This window comes from Myotis nattereri, assembly GCF_964212035.1.
Source record: "Myotis nattereri genome assembly, chromosome: 4".
Lineage (NCBI taxonomy): Eukaryota > Metazoa > Chordata > Mammalia > Chiroptera > Vespertilionidae > Myotis > Myotis nattereri.
This window is the reverse complement of record NC_138079.1, coordinates 20,144,033-20,168,179: the sequence shown is the minus strand read 5'-3', so window position 1 is coordinate 20,168,179 and position 24,147 is coordinate 20,144,033.

Genomic DNA, 24,147 nt, shown 5'->3' with positions numbered 1-24,147 from the left:
AGGGTAGCTCTCTCCAATGCCCTCTCCTCAACAAGAGCATGAATCAAAAGTAGGATGGACAAGTGCCATTTGTCAATTTCATAGGATAAAATATATTTACCACCATGAGAGTAGATAGGGTCACCACAGGAGAAAATATAAAGAAAGATGTCTCCAAATTGAACCTGAGGCTCCCTTCTATTAGGAGGCACTAGATATGAGGAAGAATTAGCAGAGGAGACTGAGAGGCATGAGGGGGGAAATATAATAAAAGCCTGAACACTGGAGAAATTATTTTAAGGAAGAGAGAATAAGAAACTGGGACAAAAGGGCTGCTGATCTGTCAAGTAAGATGAATATTAAATTTATCAACTGGGACTGGGAAGTTTTAATAATGGGGTAGACACTGGAGACTGATCAAAGAGTGAATAAGAGAGAATAGGATGGGAGATTTGGAAAGAATGTATGCAGAAACACAGTTGAGGATTTTTTTCCATGTCAGAGAGAAGATCGATTACTAGAAAGGGAAGTGGAAATTAAAAAAAAAAAAGTTTTCTTTTTTCTATTTTCTATTTTTTAAAGAGGAGAAATAATATCATGCCAATGTGCTCTTGGAATGAGAAATGAGTCAATGGAGAAGAAATGTTGATGATGTAAGACACACAAGAATGAAATTGAATGAAAAAGGGAATGGGATGGGGGGAGGGGTATTTGGCCTCAGAGAGGAAAAGGAGTTGTTAATCCACCATAGCAGGAAGAAAAACAACAACAAATAGTGTATATGTTGGTAGACAGCCCCCAATGGTAGGAATGCCCAGAGGCTCTTTTCTAGATGGTTCTCTCATTTTGGTCATATCGAAAACTAGATCATTAGCTGAGATTGACAGGTCTTATTGGTGGTATGAAGAGCCAGGAAAAAACATGACATCATTTTCTAGAAGAAAGGGGAATGAAATTGCTAGGCAGCATTAAGGTTCCAAGTGAGAGTCATGGTCATATAATGGTCAAAATATGATTTAATATTACTAGTAAGGCATGGCCAATGTTGCTCAGTGGTTGAACATCAACCTATGAACCAGAAGGTCATGGTTTGATTCCTGGTCAGGGTCCATGCCCGGGTGGTGGGCTCAATCCCAGGTGTGGGGCATGCAGGAGGCAGCCAATCAATGATTCTCACTCATCATTGATGTTTCAATCTCTCTCTCCCTTATTCTCTGAAATAAATAAAAATATAAACAAACAAACTAGTAAGAATGATATTTTCCTTCCACCCAGCTACAGGAATGCAGGCTTGAATTAGATAAATAATTGAATTTAAATACGGTTTTTGGTGTGTTTTTTTTTTAAAAAAAAACATGTCAAAAAGTGAGAGAAGGGCAAGAGAGAGTGTATTTAGAAACTGATTATAACATTTAAGCTAAATAAAGCAAATGAGGGCATAAAGGGGTTATTGAACAACCATGGGTTAAATGCATTGTAGGTGCTCATGAGGTTTAATGATGTTTTTAAAGTCAGAGCAAGAGGGAGCAAAAGAGAAAGATGAGGGGGTGAACATCACACTGAGAGTGTGATGCTTGAAGCAGATTATAGGGGGTATCACTTGGGGGGGTTCAAGACTATTATAGGAAAAAAATAGTGGAGGCAGCATAGAAAAGGGCATGGAGGAGAAAAATGTGAGGAATCAAGATACCCAGGTGTGGGAAGCTGATGTCTATGAATAATAAAACCAAACAGAACTGAGACAGAAATCGTCTGGAGAGAATAATAATAAACCAGGGCTGAAATCTGTAAGAACTCAGGGGTTTGACCAGCAGCCAGCAGATGTCCTACAACACAAAGGAGCACTAAGCACCATAGACTGATGACCTGGGATCCAGATATGGAGGCTTTTTAATAGGAGGGAGGCAGAGCACCGAAAAGATATGCACCTTTATTGTAAATATAAACGTGTGATCCTGGGTGTGAAAACGTACATGAGGATATTTTAAAATGATATAAAGCCAATGGTATTTAGTTGGAGGTAAGACACTTGCTTTTCCTATCTTTCCATTTCGAATCTTTCGTCTTAACTGCTTTCATCTCTTAGATCTCATTCCACCTGCAGTGTGAAATTGTTTGGAACTAGTATAAGCTCGACCATTTCATACTTGATAGCTTGACCTTGGTCTCAGGCTACTTTCGGAACAGCCTGTGTTGTTTCTCTGTTAGCCTTCTACCCCCTATGCAGAAGTTAAAGGCACATTTGATAGGTCTCGATATGTATGTCTTTTGTACAGTTTCATGGTGGGAAAGTCCATTGCTCTTAATAGTTTTACTTCCCAGGGTAGTTCTACTTTTTCTCCTTCAAAATACATTGAGTCCTAATCTTCCGAGCATAAAGAGCAAAAGATAATATAGCAGCTATAAATATATTCGGACATACCAGGCTGCTTATTTTCAGACTAAACATGCTGTTCTATTTCTCCTACCGCCTATTAGGGAAAAAATATATAATCTGATGTAGGTCACTCCTCATTCACAACTAAATTAGGATTAAAACATTTTTCAAAGTAAACCTTAGGGGTTTATTTTTAAAATCCATATTAAAATATTCCAATGAATGTATGATCTTTTAAATATTTGAGCTTGCTTATTAAAAATAAACCAGGTGATATAATTAATCTCAGCTTAGATCCACTGAGAAATATACTTACTTTGATTAAGATATGATAATAGTTATGGTTTGAGTTACTAGAATGGGAGAAGATAAAATTTATTACATTCTCGAGAATAGACTTAACTATTTTACACAATTCAGTGTTCCATTTTCAGGGAATGCTGTGACTGAACTACCACTTTACACTGTCAGCTTCACCTGACCCAGCTTTAGAGCAAGCAATTTTGCATGTGCCCTGTGCAGCCTCCTCCATGGTGACCAATTTCACACCAGCTTACAGCAACAACCCCTTGCCTCAGGCTTGCACTACACTAGTGTTGCCCTGTGGCTGCTAAGGCACGTGACACCAAGAAACACTGTGGGCACCCACGCATATCCAACCTAAATGTGTGGGAAGTTAACACCACTGGAGAGAATCTCAGACAAATAGGAGACAGGAGCTGACAACCCTGTCCTGAGATACAGTCCTTTATATGGCCCCCAGAAGACAGGCCATGACAATATGTCACTTATCTCTCCCTCTGTAAGAAGCATAATTGATATGGACCCAGTGGCTATGCTCTGAATCCACCATCACATTCATGCCTAGGCCACACCTTCCATAGGATGCTTTCAGCCAAAGGCAGACCACTGTCGGATACCAAGGCAGGTCCATTTCTACAACTTGCAGGACTCAGCTGGTAGGTGACATTGGCTCAAGGACAAGTCATTAGAGGCCTGGAGCTCCAGAAATGTAGGAATGCTTAGCCAACATAGATCAGTCTCACTGACGTCAGGATTCTGGTTGGGGAAAACCTCATACTCTGAAACACAGAATGAGAATATCTGGAGAAATGCCCTTGAGGAAGTTGAGTCCTCAGACACCCACCAATTCTGTGGATTAACAGAAGCTGAAGAGTTGGCCCATCCTCCCCTATTAAGAGATGGCACTTCCACTATGTTGAAAGATGCTGCAGAGACCCTTTCCTTCGAGGCAAGAAGAAACCTCTCAGAAACTGTTCTCTCCTCTTTTTCTGCCCACCAGGCCATCTCTTAGGGTTTGGTCATAGTAGAAGCCACCTATTGACATGCTGGGCCTGATAATGTGAAAACAGGCCATACACTGAAGGAGTTACAAGAATTTGTTTGTAAGTACTGGTAAGAACCAGAGGAATAGCTCTGAAATTTGATTTTGAGGACCAAGGAAAATTATATACACCTGGTAACACCTGTTCAAGGTCTGAAGACACATTTATCTTAGAATAGATGCTAATCTTCTGTATTTATCTCTCATTTCAGAGTTTACAGTATTCTTTACATTGGTTAGTTAATTAAATATCTCCTACCATCAGATAATTTCTGTAATTACTTGTTCCTAGAGAACAATAACTTTTATCAAGTGAAATAAAGAAGTGATGTTGGCCTCTAATTCTGAAAGTTAAGCTAGCAAAAAGAAAAGTAAAACATTGACAAATATAATGCATGGCCAAGCTACTCTTCAATATTAGGAAACACTACAGGAATATCCCAAGAAAAATAATACTCTGGGATTTAAGCCATATATTTTAGAGGCCCACTGCATGAAATTCGTGCATAAGGGGGGGTGGGGGCGTTCCTCAGCCTAGCTTCTACCCTCTCTCAATCCAGGTCCACTTGGGGGATGTCTGACTGCCAGTTTAGGCCCAATCCCTGTAAAGTGTAGCAATGGCATATCATTCTAAACAGTGTAACGTTCCTTTGCTTTCAAAAATAAAATAGGGAAGGAAATATATATGCTTATATTCATATAATTTAATAATTTATTACCAAGTGAACATCTGATAATATAAATCAATAGCAGAACTGAAGTCCAAAATCAGATGTTAAGTTGCTTAATATATATTTCAATACCTAATGGCCTACCTTCAAATATATGTATTTCCAGGAATTGGTATATACTTCTCCTCCATGGACCTTACGTTTATATATAAGTATATAAGTTTTAGTTGACTTTCTTTTTGGAAGAAGAAATATCTGAGCAACATTGATGGGTACCAGGATTGCATTGTGATTTACTTTGGCCAATTACATGTAGACATAATGAGTACCATTTCCTAGTAGAAGTTCAGTCAGTTTTCGATCCTTTGGATATCTCCTTTTTCTCTTCCAGAAAACTGTGTTCCAGATAGTGCCAATCTTCAGTCTGCATCCTAGAGTAAAGCTGACATGGAGCCAACTGACTCACCATTAACGGATAATTAATAGAAAAGTGAAGCATCAGCCCTGCCTGGTGTGGCTCAGTTTGTTGAGCATAGTCCTGTGCACCAGTCAGGGCACATGCCCAGTTGCAGGCTCATCCCCAGTAGGGGGCGTGCATGGGACACCAGATCGATGTTTCTCTCTCATCAATGTTTCTCCCTCTCCCTTCTTCCTCTCTCTAAAAAAATCAATAAAAACGTATTTAAAAAGAAAGAAAAATTAAGCACCATTATTTAAGCCAATGGTTTGTGTTTTGTTTCTTGTGGTGTTTTTTTTTTTTGTTTTTTTTTTTTGTTTTTTTTTTTTTTTTTTATTATCACTGTCTCTACTGCACCATCCCTTGGCATAAACTTATACGATATGAAATTTGAAAATGTTAGAATAGTTTTATTATAACTTTAGGAATAGTTTAAGTAGACAAGAAGAAGGACTGAATGGGATAATGCATTTCTATACTATCATGGAATTCACACTCAAACTTCTCTTTGATTTAACTGTGCAACTTATAAATTGTCTTAAGACGGGTGCATTTGCACCATTATAAATACTGCATGCTTTTCAAAGAATGAAACTCAAATAATCACCATGTCAGAGCATAAGATGCCCTTGCCATATGGTAAGTGCAAATGTCTCCAAAGTGGCACGTGTTCTGTCAGGAGTCTCATGGACGCTTTGATTAGATTGCTCTATTTTCTGAACGTGTCTGCCAAAAGAAAGCTCAATAAAGAGTGTAGAGCGGCTGCCAGGCTGCAACAGAGGACGGCAAGGAATGTGCCTGCTGACAAGTTACCTGTCATCCTCAGATCTACCAAGCAGTTTATGATGGATGCCTCTGTGTACGCGATGTCTTACAATAACTTCTGTGCGCCAGAAAGAACCTCATGTCCTTGGAAAGCCAAGAGAAAATTGGACTCCAGATGAAGAACAGGGAACACTCAGGGTTTCTGCTACAGTGTCTCTTCTTAGGAGATATTAAAACAGAACACAGAAAAGAGCAGTGTATGTTCTTTTTTTCACAGTTTCTCTTCAGGCTTCCAAGATTCCTCAAACGGATTACAGAATTTTAATATAATGTATTTTTAGAAAATATATGATTTTATGTTCTTCTAAGTGTAATGAAAATGGGAAGTTTGATTTGAAAAAAAAATCCTATCTCAAGTTATACTTGGTCAGTATTATTTGGCTTTCTCAAATTATAAAGATATTTTTTAAAAACTACAGAAAGAAGTATACTATGACAAGCCATAAGTAAAATGATTGTCAGTTTCATGTCACTTTATTCATATTTATTATTTCATTTTTTTCATATCGAAAATGAAAGAGAAAGTAGGCACCCTTGATATTTTAAGCACAACGCACACACTCTTAATTTTATTAATGAAATTGCTGTAAGTAGTTAATTCTGAACTTAAAGTATGGCTTCCTATTTCTATGCAGCAGAAGCTGGAGAACAGATTAAAGGCCTTTTTATAAAAAATCAAGTTAATTTCTTATTTAATATACTAGAGGCCCAGATGCTGGCTGCTGGCCGTGTACTCCCTTTCTTCCCCTGGCCAGCCCCACCCGCTGGTCGAACTCCCGGACAACTTCTGGTCGAGGGGACAGTTTGCATACTACGCTTTTATTATATAAGATGAATATAATAAGAAATTCAAATTCTATCATATCAACTAAGACCTTGTTCAATGCCACACAAGCTGGTTGGCTCAGCTTCACAAGAGTAGCTTTATAATACTGCATCTTTGCAACTTCTCAGAATTAAACTAAAAAGAACATTTTTAAGCTATATGTCTGATGCTCATTTAAGAGTAGAGCCTACATATCTAAAAGTAATCCCCCAAATATTCTGATACTTTTGTAAGGTAACTATAAAATAACAAGAGATACTCCCTCTGACTCTAATTCAATTATATTATAAAAAACTCATTGTGTACTTCAAAAATAAATTAACTCAAGATGTTACTCAAAGCCCCATCTGCTATATTGCTTTAAATGCATTCAATGGAACCTGGATGACTTTAAGTGATTTTCCATCAAAAGCCAAGGGCTGTTTTTTAATGTCGACTTCATTTCAGATACGACCTCATAAACTTTTTGATGATTTTCTTTTCTTTCCTTCTCTCTTTCTCTTCCTGTATGGAGAAAAAAAAATATGCTGCAAAATGTTCGTACCTGCTGTCTTTTATGTAAATTACTTTGCATTGTAGTTTAGAACTTTTACAGAAAATGAAGTTTATACCACATTTTCACAATGTAAGAAGGCACTTATAGAAGAATAAGTGAAAATGCCCCAAATTGGTATCCTCTATTATTTTCTTGCACTTTCTATTATTCATAGGCATTTGCTGTTTATGTAAAAGACATATAGTTCAAAAAAATCAAATGCAGTTTACAGTGCTATCTTTTTGATAAAGAAAAGGAGAAAGACTTTGGGAAGTTTCTTACCTGAGATTATGAACTGAAGTCAATCCTATTCTTAGCAGAATTCGGAACCATCTATTACTTTCCAGGGTCACATAACTGATTAAATTCCTATGCTTAAATCATTATGGATAACAAAATAAACTTGCTAAACTTCATATGACGCCTGGATTAACCCCACCAATGAGTAGAACAGTCAATTCTTACTTAAACTAAAAATCTATAAGCAAAAGTGGAAGATAACCTGGTTACCAAGATAGTCTTGGTAAGGCTGTAGGGCCTCCCTTCTTTGTGAAGCCTGAGAAATCTTGAAGCATTTTTGCCAAGCACTTTTCCGTTCCTCCTTACAGTACTTAAGAGTCATTGTGATATGTCTCAAAGTCATTGACTGTTCGCTGTGCAGAGCCTTAAAAGCTTACCCTGAAGGTTAATATTGTAATTGGAAGGCTTTGAGGTTTTACAAAAGGGTTTACAATGTATTGAGAAATAATAGTTTACCCATAAAATTGTATTTTTAAATGACAAAAGATCTTCAGCCTCCTATCAGACATGAGTCAACAAATAATTTAATAATAATTTTAATAGAATGAAAATTATGCTTATCAGCACTCAAACTGAAAACCAGACACCCTCAAGAGAGACATCAACTTAAAAGAGAGTCAACAGTAGTAATAACATTCTATCCCTAGTGCTAGGAAAAAAAAAATAGGGGGTGGTAGGGAAAAAACACGTCTGTACTTCATTTCCAGAATGAGAATGACTGATTATTCATTACTCATGGTAACAGCTAACCACCAGACCTGGTATTAAACCCATCTCAATCAGTGCCAGCCTTCAACATACACCTCTGAAAGCTAGCTAATAAGTGACAAGCACATACGGTACCCTTACCAGCAGCCCATTAGCAGCAGCCTCTTCTAGACAGTAGCTTCTTTCCTTTCCTTTCCTTTTCTTTTTGTTGCTTTGCTATGCTTTTTTTTATTTTCTTTAAATTTTCTTTTCTTTTATTAAATATATTTTTATTGATTTCAGAGAGGAGGGGAGACATATAGAAACATCAGTGATAAGAGAGAATCATTGATCAGCTGCCTCCTGCAGGACCCACACTTGGAACTGAGCCTGCAACCCGGGCATGTGCCCTGACCAGGAATCAACCGTGACCTCCAGGTTCACAGGTCAACACTCAACCACTAAGCCATATTAGCTGGGTTAGTCACATCCTTCTTTTGCTGAGGTCAACCAACCCCAAATATGCTTCTGAAAGACTGCCTGTCTGAACTCAACCTTTCTAAAAACTCTATATGGGATCCGGGTTTTGCTTTGTTTCAATGAGACGATCTTATTAAGCCCAGGTCATTCTTATTTTGAAGAAATAATTTGTTTTTGTTCATTTTTTTTTCCGGATTCTGATTGATGACCTCTTCCTTTAATAGCCTTCACTTGCCATTAAGTAATATGAAGTCTGCCAACTTCCTCTGTTATTTTCTAATTGTAGCTTTCTACAATTAACATACTCCTGGCAATAACATGATTGTCAATGCCAAATGCAATCACACATTGGCAAGGCTTTGTCAATGCTTTTCCTTATTCCAGAATAAGCCTGTGTTAATTTTAGATAATTATTAAAATGTAAATATATGCATTCAAAAACACATTAATGTTTTCTATTTGTAGAATTTGAAAATTCCAGAAAGAAAAGAAAATATTCCTTGCAGCACTGGAAGACTCCGTCTCCTTTTGGAAGATGAAGTGTGGTCTGAAGCACTGCATTACTGCACTTCATGTATGAACAGTGAGCTCTGTTCCAATCGTAGCTGAAACAGGGTGACAGTTCAGCAGAAATTCTAAGTGGGGATATCATGAGGAGGGTGAAAAGGAGTGGCTATAGAAACAGTTTGAGCCGTAACAGGTTTGGCTCAGTGGATAGAGCATCGGCCTGCGGACTGAAAGGTCCCAGGTTCGATTCCGGTCAAGGGCATGTACCTTGGTTGCGGGCACATCCCCAGTGGGGGGTGCGCAGGAGGCGGCTGACCGATGTTTCTCTCTCATCGATGTTTCTAACTATCCCTCTCCCTTCCTCTCTGTAAAAAAATCAATAAAATAAAAATAAATAAATAAATAAAAAACAGTTTGAATTTGTGATCAGACAAGATCTGCATGCTTTGCTTCTTTCCGTCAGTGTGACATGTGACAACTCACAACTTTTCTGGGTCCCAAGTTCCTCAATTTCTAAACATAAACAACTCAAACTTACTTTATATGTTTGAGCAAATTCAAGGTAATGTTACAAAGTATATATTCATAGGACACCCTCAGTTGATCAAATGTAGCCTTCATTTTTATTAAATATAAAATAAAATTCAGGGAAAAATCAGTGCCATTGTTTGTTCTTATATTAGAAAAATATAAAGCCATATGCTGGAGGCATGGTCTCTGAGTCCTAGGGTCATACCTCTTTTATTTTTGTGTTTCAAGATCTAGAACTGTGCCTGACATGTACAGGTGCTCGATAAATATTCGATGAATAAATATATGACTCTTGATTTTATTACTCAAGCCCAATAATGAGAAATGGCAGAATTAGGAATGTAGGGGGTTTTTTTGTTTGTTTGTTTGTTTGTTTGTTTTAACCATGTTTGAGGCCAAGCGTCTCTGCCTAGCTATGGAATTGTGCTAGACAGAGATAGTTATGCATCAAAGGAATGTAGTTTTTTTGAAGAGAGATAACCTTCCATGTCATAGTCCAAATGCTTTACACCCACAAATCATGCAAGTGAAGCTCCAGATAAGATGTTGGGTCTCTCAGATCCAGGAATTATATGCTATTTTATCCAAGATTCCCCAGAAAATAGACCTTGAGATTAAAAATTACCAATAATGTTAAATTACTAAAGAATAATATCAGTACCAAAAAGAGAAGGGAAAGGCACAAGACAGGCTAGACTGGAAAGTGAGTACAAGGTGATACCCTATTGCTTCCTGTTGAGACTTGAAGAGACACAGACAATTGCCTGATACTTTCATCTGCTTAGCTACAGAACATGGCAAGACTGACTACATGGAAAAATCATGACTTGAAATAATCCTACAGAGTGAGGAAAATATATTGCTGATATTTTTCTTAATCCCAATGTGACATTAGTCAAAGTGTTTTATGAAGAAGTTAATACTGGACTATTCTGGGATTACATCAACTGGCCCAGTTGGCTGTTGCCAGAAAGCCAAACTCCATGTCCTGCACCATCCTTTCAACTGAGCCCAGAGGACTTAGATGCCTGTGCGGGTGCCACTGAAGCTGGAGTGGGAGCAGGAGGCTGAAGGCAGGTAAACATGAAAGGATCTGAGAAACTCAGTGAAAGGTGGCCACTATACTTGCCAAGCAAAGATTTCTATCAGAGAAATGACAATTTCACCTTCCTACATTTAAGAGCCAATTTGCCTGAAATATATAATTTTAAGTAAAAAATTGTTTTCAGCCCTAGCTGGTTTGGCTCAGTGGATAGAGCATCGGCCTGCAGACCAAAGGGTCCCAGGTTCTATTCCAGTCAAGGGCACATGCCCAGGTTGTGGGTTCGATCCCCAGTAGGGGGTGGTGTGCAGGAAGCAGCCAACCAATGATTTTCTCTCATCATTGTTGTATCTATCTCTCTCTCCCTCTCCTTTCCTCTCTGAAATCAATAAAAATGTATATTTTTAAAAAATTGTTTTCATAGAGCAGGAGGATGAGCAATAACATCCCTGCTGCTAGTCAGCATATTTCTTCATTGCCCAACTTCCTACCTTCAAAAGAAGAAAACAAGAATGTGTATTTGAATGAGTCCCCAGTATATAGTTTTGTCTTTTGATATATAATAATTCCCTCAGTATAGTGATGGCATTAGAAGTGTTTAATGTGTGAGGTAGATTTATATTTTACCAGTCTCTATGGATTATTTCTTATAAACATTTCTCTATTTGCAGGTTCTTGAAATAACTTATGAGTTGTTATTTTTTTCTGTCCTTAATTACAGAATAATGATGTAGATTTATGCTTCTAATATTGCCTAGTAAAATTTTTTATTCATCATTTATTAGTTTAAAATATGTACTTTTTATAGAATACTAGAGGCCCGGTGCATGAATTTTTGCACAGGTGGGGTCCGGCCAGCCCACCCTGATGGGGGCCCATTAGGCAGAGCCAGTGGGGGGTAGGGCCTTGGGAGATTGGCTGGCTGGCCCCCCCATTGAGGTGTTGGGGGCTGATTGGGGGTGAAGCTGGGGGAGGGGCCACAAGTGGTTGGCTGGCCAGCCCCACCCATGATTGGGGTGTTGGGGGCCTATTGGGAGTGGGGCCAGCCAGGGTGGTTGGGGGCCAATCAGGGCCTGGATCAGGGTGGTTGGCTGCTGCAGTACGTGTCATAGCCACCAGTCCTTCTAGGTGTTCTGGTCGTTCTGCCATTCTGGTCACTGGCTTTTATATATATAGATCAGTGGTTCTCAACCTCTGGCCCTTTAAATACAGTTCCTCATGTTGTGAACCAACCATAAAATTATTTTTGTTGCTACTTCATAACTGTAATGTTGCTACTGTTATGAATCATAATGTAAATGTCTGATATGCAGGGTAGTCTTAGGCAACCCCTGTGAAAGGGTTGTTCAACCGCCAAAGGGGTCGCAACCCACAGGTTGAGAACCGCTGATATAGATGAAGTGGTTTAAAATTGAGTTGAAAATCTTTGTTAAAGAAATAAGTATGCTATTGTATTAAAGAAATAAGTAAGTTCATTATATTTTTAAAAAGGATTGAAAACATTTACATAGAGATTAGTTTTAGTCACAGTAATATTATATAAGTCAGGGTTCTGCAGGTATATAAATTGATTGAATATGATAAATGAACTAACGTGATTATGGAAGCTGACAAGTCTTGTGATCTGCTGTCTGCAAACTGCAGACCCAAGATAGTCTGTGATATAAGTCAGTTTGAGTCCAAAGGCCTGAGAACTATGAAAGCCAGTGGTATAATTACTAGTCTGAGGGCAGAAGATGAGGTGAGACTTGATGTCTGAGTTCATACAATGAGGCAGGAAAAACAAGGTGAATTCCACCTTCCTCTGCTTTATGTTCTATTCAGTCCCTTCATGGACAGCATGATGCCCACCCACATTGGGAAGAACAATCTACTTTACTGAGTCCACTGATTCAAATGCTACCCTCATTGAGAAACACCCTCACAGATGCACCCAGAAGTAATGTTTAATCTGGGCACCCCACCCCCTGTGATGTTGACACATAAAATAAACCATTCCACATATTACAGAAACTCAGCACTTCAGTTGCATATTTTCAACACACATACAATATCATTAATACAAACTATTAATAGTTAAATAATTTTGACCATCATTTAATGTAAAATATTGAATTACTTGGATTTTAATCGTGAATGAGTAAAATCATTTTACCTTAAATAATGAGTTTTGAGAGTTTTTGTTGGGAGAAGGTGGAATAGCTAGGAGTATAATACATGATTTTTATTTGTTTGTTTGTTTTCCTAGTAATGGAGATTGAGAGGTTCTTGTGTATATCAAGTGACCTATAGAAAATAATTTACCATGTGATCCCTTAGCTGCCCAACTGATAAAAAGAAGACATTGCTTGCTCTCAACCTACATCACAATTATATAATCTGGAGATTTATCCATAAAGTAAATCTATGTCAAACTCCCCTTTTTAAAAATGTTTTAAAAATTCCCATGAGCCCTGATTCTTTGGATTTTAAATTAGAAATAAATTCATAGGCATCTTTGATTTTCTTTTGCGGCACCTAATCAGTCAAAACTTGCATTCTTCATATAGTGAGTCAAAATTAAAAGTTGGTTTTCTGCGGGTCTCTTTGCTTGTAGGTATTTAAATTGAAAATGCAGCCTGGCTGGTGTGGCTCAGTGGTTGAGCATCGACCTATGAATCAGTAGGTCACGGTTCGATTCCTGGTCAGGGCACATGCTTGGATTGCAGGCTCAGTCCCCAGTGTGGAGTGTGCAGTGGGCAGCCGATCGATGACTTCCTCTCTCATTATTGATTTTTCTTTCTCTGTCTCCCTCCCCGTTCCTCTCTGAAATCAATAAAAAAAATATTTTACAAAGAAAGAAAAAACATACAGATTGGCATCTTCCAAGTAAATACAGATCAAGGCTCCATTGACCAATACCAAATGTAAAGTTGTTTTTTATCTTGCAGGACAAAATAAATCAGAATCCTATGATGCTGGGTTTGTTTTTTGTTTGTTTTTTTTCCCCAGGATGTGTTTTCTAGGATCTCTGATTAAATGGGGAATTGGGGACTCCTCTGCTGTACCAGTCATGCATCAGTGAACAAACATGTGATGAGAGTGAAAACGAAGGTGTTTCTGTATATTTTCTACTTTCCTTAGGTTATTAAATTAGCTAGTTTTTTAATATATACATTTTTATTTTACTAATAAGCCTAGTTCAGCTTCTGATTTTTTTAAAAAATATGATAATCGAGTGTAATTATGTGCTAAAAATGTTCAGGAATATGATATGTTTTATGTAAAGGTGCCATTAGAGAGATGTGATTAAAAGTAACAAGCAACTCGTCAAAATGTACAAAATTTAAACTGTACTCCTGGGTAAATTTGGTAACTGCAAATGAATATAATTCTTACTAGAGGCATTTTCAACCTCTTATCTCTGGTCTCTCCATTATGAACTAAATGCCTTGATCTAGATTAATTTTATCGACTGGAGTTTGAATATGTGTCTTTCTCACTCAGAACTGTCTAATCCTGCTTCCCTATGTTTTTCATTAAGTATCAGACATTAGAAGTTTGTAGCAATGCCATGCATGGCATGAAGGTTCAGTTATTTACTTTGCATTTTTGAGGTCTGCTTTTTTTTTTACATTTCATAAATTTCATGTTACCCAAAAGTAGTTGACTTCATATCAATCAATTTTATAGTTTTTCTTTTTAGAGTTTTCAGCCTTGTATCTAAGATGTAGAAATGTAGGACCTGGTAAAGTGACCAAGTAAAATGTAAAAGGTAAAATGATTCTAATCTACTTATATAAAAACCCTAGGTGTAACCTCACGGCCAGAACCACGACCAACCAGAAGGAAGTCAGTCCTGCAGGGGTTGTCTTGGAAATGGCTGCACCCTCCCCAAGCTGTTTCCTGGAGGGCGAGGTTTTAGGCAGGAACCCGCCCTCAGAGCGGAGCATGGAAGTGAAATGATTTGTAATGGCTCTATTATTGAAGCTACATTTGGAAATACTATATCTATAGATAATATTAAAAATGTATCTAAATATGCAATTCTTTGTCCAAAAAATGAGCATGTTCAAAAATTAAATGAAGAAATTTTGGATATACTTGATGGAGATTTTCACACATATTTGAGTGATGATTCCATTGATTCCACAGATGATGCTTAAAAGAAAAATTTTCCCATCAAATTTTTTAATAGTATTACTCCTTCGGGAATGCCGTGTCATAAATTAAAATTGAAAGTGGGTGCAATCATCATGCTATTGAGAAATCTCAATAGTAAATGGGATCTTTGTAATGGTATCAGATTTATTATCAAAAGATTACGACCTAATATTAACAAAGCTGAAGTATTAACAGGATCTGCAGAGGGAGAGGTTGTTCTGATTCCAAGAATTAATTTGTCCCCATCTGACACTGGCCTCCCATTTAAATTGATTCAACGATGGTTTCCCATGATGCCAGCATTTGTGATGACTATTAATAAATCACAAGGACAAACTCTAGACAAAGTAGGCATATTCCTACCTGAACCCATTTTTGCACATGGTCAGTTAAGTTATATGTTACTTTCTCTCGAATTTAAAGAGCATGTGACATTACAGTTAAAGTTCTAAATACTTCATCACAAGGGAAATTAGTCAAGCACTCTGAAAGTGTTTTCACTCTTAATCAGTACAGGGAGATATTAGAATAAGTTTAATCACTTTATCAGTCATTGTTTGCATCACTGTTGTTTCATATCATGTTTTTGTTTTCATATCATGTTTTTGTTTTCATATCATGTTTTTGTCATTTTTATATCATGCCTCTGTTGTTGTTATATCCTTTTGTTACTGTTTATTTACTAATAAATTTATATTCATATACACTTTACTAATTTCCTTTCATCTCTCACACTTCTATTATAGAGAAAGGGCAAATAGCAAAATTAAAATATCTCTGCTAATTAATTCCCATTTTTTAAAAAATATATATTTTATTGATTTTTTACAGAGAGGAAGGGAGAGGCATAGAGAGTAAGAAACATCGATGAGAGAGAAACATCGATCAGCTGCCTCCTGCACACTCCCCACTGGGGATGTGCCTGCAACCAAGGTACATGCCCTTGACCGAATCGAAGCCGGGACCCTTGAGTCCACAGGCCGATGCTCTATCCACTGAGCCAAACCGGTTAGGGAAATTAATTCCCTTTTAATGTGCACGAATTTTGTGCACTGGGCTACTAGTAGAATCATAAAAATGAACACTATCAAAGGTTTTACTCAACTCAGTTATTAATGATAGAATAAATAAGAAGGTAAAACAAATTCAAATAGCTTTTGAAGCACTGTGTCTCTTTCCTTTGAGGAAGAAATTTTGTGTTAAGATAGGTAATATTTATCACCATCCTGATTATAATGGGCAAAGCACAGACTGATGGAAATAACCTGTACACATTCATATGTTAAGTGTTAGATATGTGGAATGATTTTGAACCAATTTTTGTTTAAATATGCCTTACTTATTTTTACAGTATACTCTCTGGATGTATGTAATGACTGAAGAGAGAGAATACTCTCATTCAAAAATACTATCACTCAATCTAACATATAATTATCACCTACTAGAGGCCCAGTGAACGAAATTTACACACGGGTAGGGTCCCTAGGCCTGGAGGGTGATCAGGGCTGGTCGGGGCCTTCCAGCTGCTGTCCAGGGCCTTCCTTCCTTCCGTGCAATCCCCTGGTGGTCAGCACACGTCTTAGCGAGCAATCGACCTCCTGGTCTCCCAGTCAAACTCCCAAGGGAACACTTTGCATATTAACCTTTTACATATATCAATGATTTGTCAGGCACTTTACTATGTAATCAACAAGGAACAATAGGGGAGAGTGAACAGTGTCTGTTTTTAAGGAATTTAAACTTACCTTTACATGTTGAAATCAAAACAAATATGTCATCAAATTAAGGATCATTTTAACATAATATCTATCTGTCTAAAAATCAGCCCATCTATAGTTATAGCTATAAATTCAGAAAAATGAGGTCAGATTCCAAGCACTTAGTATAACTTAAAATTAGATTCTAGTCTTTATAAACAAACGAGCCAAGATAAAAATATCTCAACCACAGAAATGTTTTGTTTCTATGGTGATAAAAATTAAAAAAAAAAAATACGCCTCCAGGCATTGAGAGATCTTAACAAAAATATGTTTATTTGGGAAATAGCAAAAAAAAGTTTTGCCATATGGGAAGGGTTACATAAGCAAACTGAGATTGAAATCTGGGTATGTTAACTGTCGTAGTGCAAACATTGAAAGATATCTCATGTATTTCATTAGTAAATGCATTTGTCTTTTTTGATTCAAACAAATTGTTTGTTTAATAAATTTGGAAGCTTATTTTATCTTTTTGACCAGGACATTTTTTTTTCCCTTCAGACACCACATATAAATATTAATAAAATCCTAAGGTGTAGGATTATGTGCAATGTATGTTTGCAGCCAAAAGAAAGACACAAGAAAGTTCAAATTTTCATATCAAACTAAACCAATGTGGAATCAGATCATGACCTCCTGGTTCATAGGTCGATACTCAACCACTGTGCCACTCCTGCAGTTTTAATTTCTATTCCTCCCTCTGAAAAATAACATAATAATAAAAAAAGAATAGTATGCAAAATGTTCTTTATGAGAAAGCAACTTGAATATCAGTCAGAATTTAAAATACTGAGCCATGTTTCTCAAGACAATTTCATTATAACTTTTAAATCAGAGAAAATATATCATTTAAAAGTTCACAAAGCTATATTGGCAAAGAGGCAAAAATAGATACTAAAAGCCAGTCTTTACTACCGAAACTTTTATTTTATAAAATATATTGATAGTCACTTTAATTAATACACATTATCTACTTTAAATTTGAAAGAAATGTTCATCAGAGTAGTATCTGGTGTTTAAGCAACATTAAGGAATTCCTGAAAATTGTGAGTTATTGTATTTCATTGTGGCATTTAAAAAGTAGCACATCTATAACAATGATACTATTGCAACAATTTTTTAAGTGTATATATATATATATTTACATATATATATATATATATATATATATATATATATATATACATATATATATTACACAAAAGCCCTTAACTCTTTTTTTAAAGCCCTTAACTCTTAACAGATTTTATGCTCAATTATTTCCCCAAATTTACCAATGAAATTATTCTTTGTGTAATTTGATACAAATATAGGAAACAAAGTAAATCAGCTTGCGTTTACTAGATCAGCAATTCTTAAGGAAATAGTAGATGTGATACCCAAAGTAAGATATATGTTAAAGACATAACATTAATATACATTTACTTAAGAAAAAGTAATAATTTCTTTATAAAAGTACATATCTTCAGGTTGGACAAAGATTTCTTTCTCTGCTCTATAAAATGTGATATGAAAAACTGACTGGCATGAATTATCATAATTTGTTTGTATCTTGGCTGGGAAAGAACTTTAAATGCCTAATCATTTTGAAGAACTGTGTGAGCTCTCTGTATATTTGTAAAAGAGCCAGGTCCCTTGGAAACCCCCCAACCCTCTTAATTATTTGGCCTTCTTTATAAAAATAGCATGCTGTGACAATATCAAAGACACTGAAGACACTCAACTTCTCCAAGAATTTAATGGGAATGGTAGATATATGAATAAGAAAGTCAAATAATTCTTTTAAATAATTACATAGAGGAAATATATTATGTGGAAAATAAATATCTTCATGGTATATACATTTAAGAGTCCTTGGAAAAGTTTTAAAGATTATTGTCATTTTTTTCAAAATTAAACTCTTTATGAAAGAGCATTATTACTTAGCAAATAAACATCTAAAATGTTAAAAGAAAGGATAAAATTATCTTAACAGCCTAGCCAATAACCACTCTCTACATCTGCCTTATAAAGAGACGTCTAATTTATTTGTGTAGGCTATGGTTCTATTCTTTAATAATCACTTCCTCAAATTTCCTTACAGTAAAATAGATAATGGTATGAGGTTCAATTATTCAAAAAAGGTAAAAATAGTAGGCAAGTCTATGATATTTGCTGACCCACACACTTTGAATTGTTAGCACATGAATAGAAGTGGAACTATTATGAATTCAAAAGGTCGAAAGCCCAAGCAAATGTTGATAGAACAGGAAGCTAAAAAAAAATTGTGAGATTTTAATGACTTGTTACTTAGTCCTTTGCAGTGCAATGCATATAAGTGAAAGCAATGCATTGCCACCCAAGTCCCTCAATCCCAAATACCTGAGACAATCCTCCCAGCTTCAGGAAGTAATGCCATCTCTTAGCTGAATCCAACCATTGGACTTCCCCCACCTAAAGAATAAGGTAAGATTCGCAGGCCAGCTGTAATCCAATAACTGGATGATGTGGAGATGTAGTGTAAATCCCTCCTCCCTTATCCCAGGATGAAAGGATAATTAAGTGCCAACCTAGATCCACTTCTCCCTTAGACTGAACTGAGATCTTGGATGCAACTGCATCATAGTAGAAATTTTCCTTCTGTCCAATCCTGTTTCTTTCATAACACCTCCAAGGGAGCATCCAAAATCACTTTCCTGCATGAAAATCTCCAGCAAATATCAAAGTATTCGGGAACTACTTAGTGTTTAGGAATATGATTGTGATAGTAGAAAGAAAACATGCATTTATAAGCATATGCTATGCTTTTATCTTTCTAACTAAACAAAATAAGTACTCATAGTATATTTTTTTAACCTACAGCAAAATCAATGTTATACATAAATATTTTGTTTATTTTAACATTTTTAAAAGGATTATGTTTCATTGTAATTACATAAAGATTGTAACTTGTAGGAAGTGATGTCATGTTTTAAAAAATGAATTATATAATGCAAAGAGGAGAAAATGCAAAAATAATTGATAAATTTATGTGAAACATTAAAAATAAAAGTGACATTAATAAAATTAAGTTTTATGTTGAAAACATTTTAGGGTAAGAAAGGATGTCTTATTCAAGCTATTATGCCGGGGTTCTTGTCCCAGCATTAAGAAGGGTTCAGGAATCTGGAGAAGGCTGTGCGTAGATTTAATAGGAATCCAGAGACGAATAAAGAGTCGGGAGACGAGATATAATTTTGAAAGGCATTGTGGGTTAGAGGAGCTTAGCTAAAGGAGCTAAGATCCAAGATGTTAGGTCTAAGGCAATGGTTCTCAACCTTCCTAATGCCGCGACACTTTAATACAGTTCCTCATGTTGTGGTGACCCCCAACCATAAAATTATTTTCTTCGTTGCTACTTCCTAACTCTAATTTTGCTACTGTTATGAATCGTAATGTAAATATCTGATATGCAGGATGTATTTTCATTCTTCGCGACCCACAGGTTGAGAACTGCTGGTCTAAGGTCTTAGGTTCTTGCCGGGGTCCAACCCCAGCAGGTTCAGGGGTTCCCAAAGGCGTAGACGGAGTCGGCAAAGAAGGAAGGACATGGAGACAGCGTTCAGTTGATCAGCAGCCTAACCAGGATCTCTAGCCAGGATCTCCAGCCAAGTTCTGGTCTGGATCTCCAGAGAGGTTCTGCTCTTTATTGTCTTGTTACATCCGTATTTATACCAGTTGATTTTAATCCTGTCAATTTCTATTACAAAGGTTATCTCCATTCCAGGGAGTAAAGATTATGTAGTTTAAGCATGATTGTTTGTAGTTAAAGTGATTAACTACTCACCTGGCACTTAGTTAAGGAGTTTCATCCCCTCCCTAACTTCAGGGAAAAATCCCTACCTGAGGAAACAACCTTTCTCAGAGAGGTGACCTTGGTTAAAACACACAGCGCTAAGGGGAGCAAACATATTAAGAACAGTATGCTATATACGCCAGGTCCCTTGAAACATATGCTGTGCAGATGTTTCTTTCCTGCAGCGACTGTGTCAAGCAGCAAGGATGGACCGGCTTCCGGCAGGTTCTCTCCTCCACCCCAGGACCCCATGCTTTTTATTAACACAATTTGTCCTGAGGCAGGTCAGAGATATACACTTCAAAGGGTCAGGGTTTGGTACAGAGTCCATTGTCAGAATGGGGGAATTAGCCTATGGCTGTACAGGTGTTTGGCCAGTAGGAGCAATAACATGTAGATTAAGATGCCTTTTAACTGTCTGGCAGTCAGCAATAAGTTTAATGTATCCTATTCAGGTTTGGGGAAATGCCTTCAGCCATTCCCAACAGGTGACTACATGTGTGACTCAACCCTGTTGAGTCCCCAAGTCTCATCAACCTTTTGATGAAACTCTTGAAATTATGACATGCTGGAATTGGGTCAAATGACTATCCCATATAAAAATTCTCATAAATCCTTCCTATCCCTGAAATTCATGTTTGGATTATTCTGGGCTTTCTTTTAAATGCCAAAATTAAAGTAATCTCTAAAACCTTTGGAAACATATTTTACAAAGCAAGCTACAAATAATTAATGGCATGTACGAAAGAGGTGGGGTGTGAAGTAAATAAAGAAAAATGACAAACTACCTCAACATTGACATAAAATGTGTACGGATTTAGTCAAGATTAAAGAGGAATATGCAATAGTTCAGGTAAATGTACAATGCTTCTAAACTTTCTTTCTAAGTAAGCAAAACTTCCTTCTAATATAAAGTCATCCTTTGTCTTACAGATAAACATTGATTTAGGATATTGTTCCAGAGAACTCCTAGTAAATTATTCTTATTAACTCTATGCAATTACAGAAAAATGAATTTTATGATTTTCTTTATATTTGACATAAAAAAATAATCCTCAATAATATATTTTTATATTAGTGTTATCAGAATTAGTACATCACTAGATAAGTATTTCTTTAAAAAAAAAAAAAAAAGTAAAACTTTGACAAACAAACCCACCTCTGCTGCACACAAGCTCTAACACAAGCAACGAAAGTCTTCTGTAAACATTTCAATGCAATAAAAATCTAAATTGAAATAAAGTGTTAGGAAGAAGTATTCTTTTTATCGTATTTCCAGAAAAAAAAAATTATTAGCCTTAGTGGTCTCTTTCGTTTTTCCGTTCATCTCAGAAAGATAACTGAGCATTTACTGACTGAAAATAAGCAGATGATACAGCCGACAATCACAGACTTTTTAAGAAGCTGATGAATAGAAAAGCACATTGTTAAGAGAAAAAAATAGCCTCTCTTTGCTTACAAAAAGATGATAAAGATGGCACTGAAGCTAATGCAGTCTTCATTGCAATAAGCAAGTAGAGCAATGACGGTCAAGTAAATGTTTGTATTGTAATTTATTGTACCAATGGCTATTTATTAAGTCACACCAAGGGATAATTTATTTCACAGTCAAATTTAATTAAAACATCTGTTCACAGTCTAAGGTAGGCTATGAAAGATTAACTTGATTATATCACTCTTGTTTCTGTGTACAGTATTTTTCTTTCAAATAAAATCAAAGATATTTATTAATATGACAGCATCTTAATTTGTTCAATGAATTGATCCTTATTATCAATGAACCAAAAAAAGGAAAGACTAAATCTGAAAAATAAAACATAAAGAACAAATAACTTGGGAATCTAGGAAGAACTCTGCTTCAGGGAAAATCAGGAGAGACCACTCATCACATCAGCATCTACAGGAAAAAGTATGCAGTGGGAGATGAGATAATGAGATAAAAGTTCTTTTAGCAAAGCCCTATATGCACATCATATTATGTGATTTGAAATCTTTGCTCATAATAAAGTCCATTAATTTTTCAAAATTTGTTTACAATATGTATACACACACACATATCCTTGTTTACTTCTCATAAGGAAAACTGGTGGTTTTATTCCAGAGGGAAATGAGTTAGCATATATATAAGATTAAAACATTCTGAAATGTAGTCTGGGAGACATAAAGGTACAAGGGTATTTTTATAGTTAAATTATAAGTTTCTTTGGAACTGGTTTATTTTAGCCTGATGAGTCTCACCTATTCTGAAAATAATGTATTTTGACTTGTAGTTACAGCAAATAATAATAACAACATACTTAATCTTAGGAAATAAACTGAAATAATCAAGTAATTTTCTGGTTTATGATTTAAATATGTTTGTATATGTTATATTTGATATATCTTCTAATGCAGTGGTTCTCAACCTTCTGGCCCTTTAAATACAGTTCCTCATGTTGTGACCCAACCATAAAATTATTTTTGTTGCTACTTCATAACTGTAATGTTGCTACTGTTATGAATCATAATGTAATTATCTGATATGCAGGATGGTCTTAGGCGACCCCGTGAAAGGGTCGTTCGACTGCCAAAGGGGTCACGACCCACAGGTGGGTAACTGCTGTTAATGTATCAATGAATCAGGCTCATTAAAAATAAATACATATTTTGGATTATTTGAAAATAATAAAAAATTAATTCTGTTAAGTAAACTTAGTTAATAAGATTACATAACAAGAATGAAATAAAGGTTCTTTTTAAAAAGCCCTCCATGTAAATCATATTATGCAATTTGAAATCTTGTGCATAATAAAGTCCAATAAGTTTTCAAAGTTGTATTTACACTATCTTAATTTATCTAACCTTAAGTCACTTTTTGGAACACCCCTACCCATTATTTGTTCATTTGACTTAGCACTATATTTTAAATGAATGTGATCATTACTAGAAATTTAAAAACTCAACTAGCAAATGTACTTGTTTTACTTCTAAACTATTTGAACTATAAACTATCCTCTATAAAAGGATACAACCTGTTTTGTCAGTCCAAGTGCTTATTTAAATGTAAATAAATCATTTTATTATATTTGGTACTATTGGTTCAAATTTGCACAGCTATAGATAAGTTTTAGCATAATAATTTTGACACCATATTTAAATTTTTTTCCACCACAATGGCTAAATACATGTGGTTTTAATTTATTCATCTACAGGGCTTTCCCCTATTTTCATTCATAAAAAGAGTTGTCAGCAGCAACCTGGGGGAAAAAAAAAAGTACCAGGTGAATTTGTGAAACTGACATAAATGACTGCCTTCAAAATCAGAATGAGTACCTTAAGCATTTTGAATTAACATTACTATAAAAACAATAATTGGCGTGTATTTTTATTTTAATTTTCTATTCACAGTTTTCCAGCAGAGGCCAGATATAAGACACTGCCCCTGGAACAATAAAAGGCCGTTGCCAGGTTTTTGCTCTGATTAGTCCACCTGCACATTTATTCCATTGGAGCCAGTAGACGTCATAAGGTAACTGTCCTCAGATTAACCGTCATCGCCTATCCTTTCTCTGCTCCTGGCAATATGGAACTAGGGAGTGAGAAGGAAAGTGCGAACTGACCCCTCAGCAGGAAAGAAAACAACCTTGGACTTCCAGGGAAATCCACAGTGCTTATATCTGTATTGAATTACTTTTGTTTTATTCTGTAGTGTTTCAACAGATTATGATTTTATTTTTCTTTAGTCTCTCTTTCTGAGTGGTTTGATTATTCCTATATTACTTAAATTATCAGGTGATATTCTGAATTAAAAGTCAATGGATGTAATAGCTGAGGCCAAAAAAAAAAATGTAGGGTGGACCTAGCCGGCTCAGTGGATAGAGCATGGGCCTGT